The following is a 10,795-nucleotide window of genomic DNA, read 5'->3' on the forward strand; positions in this document are numbered from 1 at the left end:
TCTCTATAAGATCCAAAGTGGCAAACAAACACGTTCTAGTGTTAGGCTGAACTGAAACCAATAAAATCTTTTATAATATGAACGCCAAAGCAACATACAAGAAGATAGAGTCCCGAAGAGTTCCTTTTTGATAATAAAATTTAAAAGGCTTAGCAGAAACTGATTGTATTTTTAAGGAAGATTTTGTTAAGACTAATTAATGCTAAAAATCAGGCTTAGTAATTTAAGATATTTACACTACAAGAAAACATAATCTTAACGAGAGTGGTTTTCTTCGTTATTTCGTCGTAAAAGAGGTTTTACGACGAATTAGCGAGGAAGCGCGTTTGCTCGTTACTCGTCTGTCGTAACACATATTTCCTCGCTAATTCGTCGTAACTTAGCGAGGAATATATTTCGTCGTAAAGACGAAGTAGAGCTATTCGTCGTAAAGACCACGTCAATATTCCACGTAAGGACGTCGCTATATTTCTTCGTAAATACCTCGAAACGAGTTCCTCGTAATCTACACGTAAATACCTTGAAAGAGTTTCCTCGCAAAATACACGTAACAACCACGAAAGGATTTCCTCGTAAAATACTCGTAAATCTTTCCTCGTTATTTCCTCGTAAATGGTTCCTCGTAAAATACTCGTTTAGTATTTCTCGTCATTTCCTCGTAAGGTTTCCACGTAAAGAGGTCGTACATTAGCTACGAATTTACTTCGTTCTTATTATTTACTTCGTTTTTATTATTAAAAATATAATTAAAAAATAATTAAAATTATTTAATTTAATAAAAAATTAAAATTTAAAATAAAAATAAATCAATATGAAATTTTTTTATATATAAATAAGTTTTGAATTTATATAATACAACAACCGAAAAAAAAACTAAGGGTCGTTCATCGCCCAGTAGAATTCATCACTCCTCCTCGTAACATCCGCCTCGTTATGTACGTCGGATGACTCGCCTTGAATGGGATGTTGTTGTCGCATGTTTCTCAACATGGACTATCATTCCGGATTTGTGGCCGCAATAACGTCCAAGAAGCCCTCGACTCCACCCATACGAGATTTTGTCGCGGTCAACTCGTTACGCAGCTGAGCGGACTCTCTACGCAGCTCAGTGACTTCATCATCCCGTCGCTGACCATAAGACGATGTCGCTCTCGGAACATCGTTGACGGAACCAATACCCAACGTCCGTCCCTTTTTTTAGGGACAACCTTAAAAACAAAAAATAAATATTGTAAGTAAAAATTTAAAATTAAATTAAATGAATAATAAAAAATTAATTTTTTTGAAAATTTACCTCCTCGTAAATCTTATCCACTTCAAGTGTGGATAAGGTGACGGTTAATCCGTTGGTAGACTGCTGGGTCAGCTGAGTCTGGCGGTCTTCAACCCGAGCAACTACGTCGTTGTAGATTTGCTCGGACTTGCCATCTACAAATACGCCCGCCTTGTTCTTGTGGGTCCTCTCGTAAAGTTCCATAAGAGACGGGAGATGTCCCGTCTCTTTGGCCTAAAAAACATTTAAGAAAGTTAGAATAAATTAATATATATATTAAAAAAATTATTTAATAAAATATTTAATTACCATTTCCAAACGGACACCGGCGTGGGGTTTTTGGCCCGTAGTGTGAAGCATCGGCCCGTTTTTGTGCTCATCGACCGTGTTACGGGAGTTAGAGCAAGCCTGGGCGATTCTAATGGAATCAGGAAGGCGCCAATAATGGATGAGGCCATCCCACACATCCGTGGTGAGCTCAGCGGGTTTCCCACGCTCATACCCCTTCACGATCCAGTCACCCTTCCAGTTGGAGACCGTGTCCAACAAGCGAGCTTTCGCCTTCGCGTTAAACTTCTTCCTCACCCTCTCAGTGATCCCCAAGGCCCAATTATATTTTTGCTAATGGAAAAAATAAATTAACAATTAGTTTTTTAGAAAGTATATATATAAATCATGAAAAAATTAAAGTATATATAATTAATTAATAGAAACTTACAGCGTAAATTTTGAACCACGTCTTTCTGACGTAGTGAGGCGTCTTACTCCAGTTTGGATGTGGCATGGAGAAGTAACCCTTGATCGTGTCGGTTACGTCCGATGCAAGACATCCGTCAATCCCCCACCTGGAAAATACAAATTTAAAATATAAATTATTTTTTAATGTTATAAAAAAAATTTAAACGAATTAAAAAAAAAATTAATGCAACATACCACAAAGTTCCGTCCGGTCGGTCTGGGTCGATGACTGGTAAACCTTCTCTGCCTGGCAGACTGAGAATGTCCTCTACAGTGTACTGCGAGTAAGGAGCACTCGGAGGCACCATCAAATCAGGATGAATATCGGCGGCCATCGGAGGTGCCATCGGAGGAGGCACAGGAGGAGGCATCGGAGGAGGCACATGAGGAGCCGATGGTGCACTAGAAGAAGTAGACCCAGAGACTCTCTGAGTGTACTGAGTCTCGGGACAGTCTCCTGACCCGAAGAACCGGGAGCGGAAGAAGAGGCCGGGTCTAAACGACTACCCGGCTCACCGAAAATCTCTCTGTAATGGGCAGTAAGTCTTCCTTTTCGAACCTGAGAAAAAAATGAAAATTTTAAAATTAACATCAACAATATATTTCCCAACATTATCCACCTAATCAACACTAAATAACATAAAATCCGCAAACCTATCTAAATTCCCTATACTAACCACCTAATCTATCCTAAACTAACCAAATTAGAGAGGAATCAGAGAGTGAGCGCTCGGGTGTATATATAAGATTACATATCGTCGCAAATTCCTCGTAAGTTTACGACGAAATAGCGAGCAGTTACAAAGGCCCGTGTTTTTTTTACGAGGAAATTGCGAGGAATCACAAAGGCCCGTGTTTGTTTATACGAGGTATTAACGACGATTTAGCTTACGAGGAATTAACGAGGCTTGTTTTCCTATAAATATACCCACAACTCTCATTCTCAAACCACACACAAACTCCCAAATCACACCTTATCTCAAATCACATTCCTCAGCAAAATCCTATTCAAATTATAAATATTTGAAAAAAATAGGAAAAGGAGAAGATATTAGAATTCATGTGGGCGAGACTTACGTATTATAATTGCTGGAAGTCTTGCCACATGTTAATCTGGTATTTCTCTCCTTTTCCTTTTTTTTTCTAGTTTTTACACTACGAGATATTTACGACGATTTGTACTTACGTGGAATTAACGGGTTTTATGTTTAAATCCTTTTACGTGGTCTTTACGACGATTTCTGCTTACGTGGAATTAACGAGTGTTTTGTTTAAATCCTTTTACGTGGTATTTACGACGATTTCATCCTACGAGGACTTTACGACGATTTGTGCTTACGTGGAATTAACGAGTGTTACGTTTAAATACCTAGAATCCGAAACCCGAAACCTGAAACCCCAACCCCGAAACCCGAAACCCGAAACCCCAAACCCGAAACCCCAAACTCGAAACCCGAAACCCCAAACCCCAACCCCTAAACCTGTAACCCGAAACCCAAACCCCCATCTTTAATTTTCTACTTCATATATTCCAAACCCCATCTTTAATTTTAAGTTTCGTCGTTATTTTTAACGAGTGTTATGGTTAAATCCCTAGAACCTCAAACCCGAAACCTGAAACCCGAAACCCCAAACCCGTAACCCGAAACCCAAACCCCCATCTTTAATTTTCTACTTCATATATTCCAAACCCCATCTTTAATTTTAAGTTTCGTCGTTATTTTTAACGAGTGTTATGGTTAAATCCCTAGAACCCCAAACCCGAAACCCAAAACCCGAAATCCAAAACCCGAAACCCCAACCCCCAAATCCAAAACCCCAAACCCAAAACCACAAACCCGAAACCCCAAACCCGAAACCCAAAACCCCAAACCCGAAACCCCAAACCCGAAACCCCAAACCCGAAACCCGAAACCCGAAACCCCAAACCCCATATTCCTTATTTTCTACTTCATATATTCCAAACCCCATCTTTATTTTTAGGTTTCGTCGTTATTTCCTCGTTGTCTTACGTTTTATTTACGACGATTTCATCCAACGTGGTTTTTACGACGATTTCATCCTACGTGGTTTTTACGACGATTTAGTCCTACGTGGAATTAACGAGTCCCGCGTTCTTTATTTTTATATTTCGTCATTATTTCCTCGTTGAACTACGAGGACTTTACGACGATTTGTGCTTACGTGGAATTAACGAGTGTTATGTTTAAATCCCTAGAATCCAAAACCCGAAACCCGAAACCCCAAACCCCATATTCCTTATTTTCTACTTCATATATTCCAAACCCCATCTTCGACTTTAGAAACAAATAGACTGTAAAATCACATTTTATAGGAATGAATCTCTCGCAATTATACAATTAATTATACTTATATGTGTTTCGAAGTGTCAATATATGTTACCTTTCAAAATAACGCATCAATGGATCTTCGCAATTGAGTAGAATATAGGTGTGTGCACTATGAGCGTCTTGTTCACTCGACCACCAAACCTCTTTAGACTTCCCACCGAGTCGCCCAATCTGGATAAAGATGTCTGGAACACCAGCAACTGCATATGTTGGCGCAACACCACCATCATCATATCTTCTTGGAGCTCTTCTCCGGGTACGTACTTTTGACGCAAAGTAGTACGATATGAAGTGAGAAACTTCTTCCGTCAAACTTCCAGCAATTATAGAACCTTCAACTTTGGCGAGGTTCTTTGCTTTTCCCTTCAAATATTTCATAGCTCGCTCATACTGATACATCCATCCGTAATGTACAGGTCCACGAAGCAATGCCTCATATGGGAGGTGGACAGCTAGATGCTCCATGACGTCAAAAACTCCGGGAGGAAATATCTTCTCCAAGTTGCACAATAAGATGGGAATGTTCTCCTGAAGCTGTTCCACAACTTCTTCTTTAAGAGTTCGTGTGCTCAGATCCCTTAAAAATGCCCCAATGCCTTTTATATTCAAAAAAAATTAAACACATTGTTAGTCATATATTATTTTGTAAATTATTGTGATATAATACACTACGTACCTGCAAGTGCTTCATGTACGTTTGTTGGAAGTAGCTCCGCAAATGCAAAGGGCAGTAGTCGTTGCATAAATACATGACAATCATGACTCTTCATCCCGGAGAACTTTTGACCCTTTTCAACACATCTAGAGAGATTCAAAACATACCCATCGGGGAACTTCACTTCTGATGCCACCCAGTTAAATAACACCAACTTTTTTTCTGAAGATAATCTGAATATCGGAACGGGAACTTGTCCATTGCTTTTAATATGTAACTCGCTTCTTGAGCAAATATCCGGCAAGTCCAACCTCGATTTTATGTTGTCATTTGTCTTCCCTGGGACATTCAATATTGTATTCATGATGTTCTCAAAGAAATTATTCTCTATATGCATCACATCGAGGTTGTGGCGCAGAAGAAGATTCTTCCAATATGGCAACTCCCAAAATATACTCTTCTTGTGCCAGTTGTGATGAACACCGTAAGAATCTGGCATATTACGAGGGACATGCCAATTACCACCCCAACGAACTGTTTCGTTAGCTCCATAGTAGTCGATTTGCGCTTCAATTTGTTCTCCAGTTAGATATGGAGGAGGAGTGTCTCTCACAACCCTTTTGTGCCTAAACAAATTCTTGTTTCTTCGGTAAGGATGGCCAATGGGAAGAAATCGACGGTGACAATCAAACCAACTTGTCTTCCTACCATTCTTCTGTTGAAACACATCTGTCGTTCCATTACAATATGGACAAGCTAATCTCCCATGTGTAGTCCATCCAGACAACATCGCATAGGCAGGAAAATCACTTATGGTCCACAAAAGCATCGCTCGCATCGTAAAATTCGTCTTCGTGGAACAGTCATACGTCCTCACCCCTGTTGACCACAAATCCTTCAACTCTTTTATCCGTGGTTGTAGGAAAACATCCAGGGACCTTTTTGGATGGTTTGGACCAGGTATTAATATGGTCAAGAATAGTAACTCCTGTTGCATGCACATCTCCGGTGGCAGGTTGTATGGAGTAAGAAAGACTGGCCACAATGAATATTGTCTCCCTGACATTCCGAACGGACTAAATCCATCTGTGCATAATCCGAGATACACATTCCGGATATTGCTAGCAAAATCTGGATGTACTTTGTTGAAATGTTTCCAGGCTCTTGCATCTGATGGATGAGTCATCTCACCATCTGTCTGAGTATGCTCGGCATGCCATCTCATCTTTCCAGCAGTCTGCTCTGATTGATACAATCTTTTCAATCTGTCTGTAATTGGTAGGTACCACATCCTTTGGTACGGTACCCTATTACGTCCCCATCCTTGCGGCTTGAACCGTGGCTTCTTACAGAATCGACATTCTTCTAGCTTCTCATCATCTCCCCAATAGATCATGCAGTTGTCGATGCAAACATCTATCATCTCCGAAGGCAACCCAAGACTATAAACCAGTTTATGAATCTCATAATAAGAATCATCAGACACATTGTCTTCCGGTAAATACTCTTTAAACAAGTCCGCCCATTCGTTCATGCAACTTTCAGGTAGATTGTGATCAGTTTTAATATTCATCATTCTAGCAGCTAACGACAATTTAGAGAGACCTTCTCTACAACCACTGTAAAGTGGTTGATTCGTCGCGTTTAACATTTCTTAAAACTTTTTTGCATCTATATTAGGTTTTTCATCTTCATCATGAGCTACGAATGCATCAGCTACCATATCATGAACCCTATCATAATCTACCATATCCTCCTGATGGTAACTATGTTCATTATGCAAATGATGATCAACTGGTTCTTTTTCCTGAAAATTGTTATTACTACTACTAGCTTCGTTCTGATCATAATTAAAACCTTCTCCATGTTGAAACCAGATATAGTAATTTGGCGTGAAACCTCTATTTATTAAATGCATCCAAACATTTTCACGGTTTGCCAGTTTCGAATTGTTGCATTTCCGACAAGGACAGAACATCTTACCACTTTCTTGGGCGAGCGGTGTTGAATCTGCTTGATGCATAAATGTCTCCAGACCCGCAAGGTATTCTTTCGTCACCCTCCCGTTAGCATCTCAATGCATATACATCCACTTCCGCAACTCGTAAATAGTCCCGGAGCCAGCCATTTTTTTTCTTTCACGTTTTTTGTTGTTGGTGTGTTTAAAATGATGTTCAAACATCCATATTTATAGGAAAATTCGAATCTGGTAGTTGTAATTTTCCTATGAATTTACGACGAAAATTAATTAGGTGGGAAAAAAAAAACGTGTAACACCTATAAAGTTGGTGGATTCAAAAATTTCCTCGCTAAATACACGTAAACTATTTCCTCGTAAATACCACGCAAAGTTTATGTCGTATTTACGAGGAAATAGTTTTTCCTCGTAAAATACTCGTAAAATTACATCCACTTTACGACGAAACACTTTTGTCGTTACGTTACGAGGAAATAACGATGACTTTAGTTTTTCACATAAATTCCTCGTAAACTCGACGTAAATTTGCGAGGATTGTTTTTCCTCGTTAAATTTCGTCGTTAAGCATGTGTTTTCTTGTAGTGTTAAGGGGGTTCTTGGGGTGGGTTCTTAGCGGAATATAAATATTTAAGAGCCGGTTCTTAGCTTTTTTAGTTAAAAGTTAAGAGACGGGTTTTTATATTCCGCTAAGAACCCCACTCTAAGAACCCTCCAATAATCATGCTCTTAGGGTGGGGTTCTTAGCGGAATATAAGAAACCGTCTCTTAATTTTTAACTAAAAAAACTAAGAACCGGCTCTTAAATAAGAATATTTAAGAGCCGGTTCTTAGTTTTTTAGTTAAAAGTTAAGATTCTTATTTTATTCTTATTTAAGAGCCGGTTCTTAGTTTTTTAGTTAAAAGTTAAGATTCTTATTTAAGAGCCGGTTCTTAGTTTTTTTAGTTAAAAGTTAAGAGTCGGTTTCTTATATTCCGCTAAGAACCCCACCCTAAGAACCCCTCATTAATCATGCTCTAATGGGATTAGGTGTAATTAAAAATTATTTTAAGGATTAGATCATATTGGTACTTCAACTAAGATAGATAAATACGGTAATTTAAACGGTTAATCGTTTAGTTTTATCAATTTTAATTTACATAATATTCACTTGTTTAGTGTAGATATAGTTAGATTTATGTTTATTATTTATTTTTCTAGTTAGTAAAAGAGAACATATAAACGTATTATATGTAAAGCTACTTTATAGGTTCATATAATGTAAATATATGATCAGGGCCGGCTCAACATTTTTAGGGGTCCTAGGACAAAAAAAAAATTTCCCCTCTAAAATTTATATAAATATATTTAAAATTTAATATGTAATATTTTGTATATATTTGCAATGAAAATAAAACTATATACATATCAAATAATTTTGGGCCATTTTCAATTTTATTTATTATATTTATAATTTTTTTATATATAAAAATATAGATTTATAAAAAATTGGATCCCTTAATTATTATTATACAGGGGGACACGGGCTTGAGCCCGGAGCGGTCGCACCGCTTGTCCCTTCCCCCCCCTCTTCCTCCCCACTGAGCCGGCCCTGTATATCTATAAATATAAAAAAATGTTTTTCCTTCCTTGCACCACCTCAGTATCCAAGTCAGAAAGTCATGCTCTATAATGACGACACGTGTTCCGCTTCTTCCAAAACGCAGAAGTTCATTTAATCTCAATTCGGATGGGCGTTTTTCTTAGCATATATGGGCTTTGTGATATTGTTATTTGCTGGGCTTCCTTTTTCAGAAAACGACACCTCTGTTTTCCTCTTCTCTTCGCGTCGCCAAAAAATGTTTTTTTTTCGATTCATCCAACCGGCGTCGAATCTCCATCTATAATACGTGAAGCCATAGTTTCCGGCGATAGCCTGTTAGAACCCGGTGGTGGTGTCTTTCGATTGACTTCCAACTCACCGACAAATAAATTCTTGGAAACGTTACGAGAATCAATTCATCCAATCGCCGCCTTTAACGCCCTCATCAACAACATCTCCCACTCTTCACACGATCTGTCATTCAATGTTGCTATTGTGTGAATCACCACTATAAATAGGTTATCTCATTCCATCGAAACTCATATTATTCATTCCTCTCCATCTTATAGATTTCTACACGTTCTGACTAACTCCGCTCTCTTCCTCGCAGACTTGAGGGATGGCCATTGGACCACCACCGTGGAGGTCCGCCTATTTTGGGAGGCGAGGTACGTGAAGCGAGGATTGAGCTTATGTGTATAGACATGCTCATCCTAATGTAAAGGTACAAAACTCATGATCTTCAAGCCATTTCTTGAAAATTTTTAGATTCTTGATTTGAATGATGATAAAGGTTTCCATTTAATATAAAAGAGTATGTTTTGTCCTGTGAGATTCATCAGTTGTTTCTCCTCATTAATTATCTTTTAAAGAAATCTGTCTTGGAAAATTGCTAATTCTTATGTCCACCGACGAGGTCTGCCTCCTAAGGTTCAGGAATGTGAATGCTCCTCCATGACGCAGAGGTAACTCCAGCGTTAAAATCTTTAAATATTCGAGAGATGATTATTGTTTAATTTGTTGATTCTGTGTCACTTTGTTCAGGAATTGATTATTAAACTTTTTATCCAAATATTTTTGTAGGACCATTTGTTCAGGACTTGATTATCTTATTTTTTCCCAGTAGCTTTCATTTGTTTATTTCCCCAGTAGTTTTCGTTTAGCTTATTCTAACTCCTCTATCTCCTAATTTTCTCCGCCGTGAAATGGGGAACTGTCAGGCAGTGGAGACTGCAACAGCGTGTTAGAACGACCAGACAGCAAGTCGGATAGATTTTACTGTACAGTGATCGTTAAGTTTATATTCTTTGGAACTTGCAAGTAAAGGAATGATGGTTTGACCAATCGAAGTTCGGGTGAGTCTAGAGCTAACTCATCCACGAGTACCGGGAGTGGTGAGGTCCCAGTGAACCAAACGCCAACACTCAATGAAACCACAACAGCTGCTCAATCATTTCTTGGCATGGTAACCACATGTTGCATCAATGGAGAGTGCACTGGAAAAATCACACAATGTTCCATTGTTCTTTTCCTAAAAACATGTCTGTTTTTAGTTTCATTTTTTTAATAACAAAGAAATAACATAATTTTAATATAATTTAATTTCAGGTACGCAACTTATTTAATCAATAAAAGCAAATTTCAATTTTATAGACTCTCCTTTTGTGATGAAAAGCAGATATTTTAAATACATTTGCTGATGGGTCCAAAATCATCAACTTAATAATTGTTAACACTAAAACGAACGTCCAGTACTGTGTGTACTAATACACCCAATGACATTGTAAGTTATGTTCTGCCATTGATTCCGAAGTTGTTGGATATTTTAGAAGACAATGGTGCATTGTGATGAACGTGCGGCAAAGGATTGCAAATTAAGCATTTAAATTTAATAGAAAGTGATCTTCCTCATCATCAGGTGTGGAAACATTTTTATTACCATGCTCCAACTGTTTTAATTATGAAAATAATGAAAGCGACTTCTAACTGAGACTGGTAATAAGACAAACGTTAAGCTAGAGGAGGAGGAACAGAGCTGCAATCATAACGCAGTGCATTGCAAGAAAATAAACAAGCACAACAACTGGTTACATCAACAACTGGCACAAACCTTTTACTATTTTGATCTAGGTTTGGTCTGAGACACTCACCAAGAATTCTCTCCTAAACAATCTCCAGCTACTGACCACCTCACCCCCGACTTCTCCTTAGATGGTTAAG

General features: G+C 38.3%; 1 long non-coding RNA gene across 1 annotated transcript; it reads left to right on the plus strand.

Annotated features, from left to right (window-relative positions):
- Nucleotides 1-8,743: 8,743 nt before the first annotated feature.
- LOC125580210 lies at nt 8,744-10,225 on the plus strand. Its single transcript, XR_007317958.1, has 3 exons — nt 8,744-9,093; nt 9,186-9,540; nt 9,796-10,225. It is a non-coding gene; the product is annotated as an uncharacterized LOC125580210 (long non-coding RNA).
- The last annotated feature ends 570 nt before the right edge of the window (nt 10,226-10,795 follow it).

Source organism: Brassica napus, chromosome C1 (genome assembly GCF_020379485.1).
Source record: "Brassica napus cultivar Da-Ae chromosome C1, Da-Ae, whole genome shotgun sequence".
NCBI lineage: Eukaryota > Viridiplantae > Streptophyta > Magnoliopsida > Brassicales > Brassicaceae > Brassica > Brassica napus.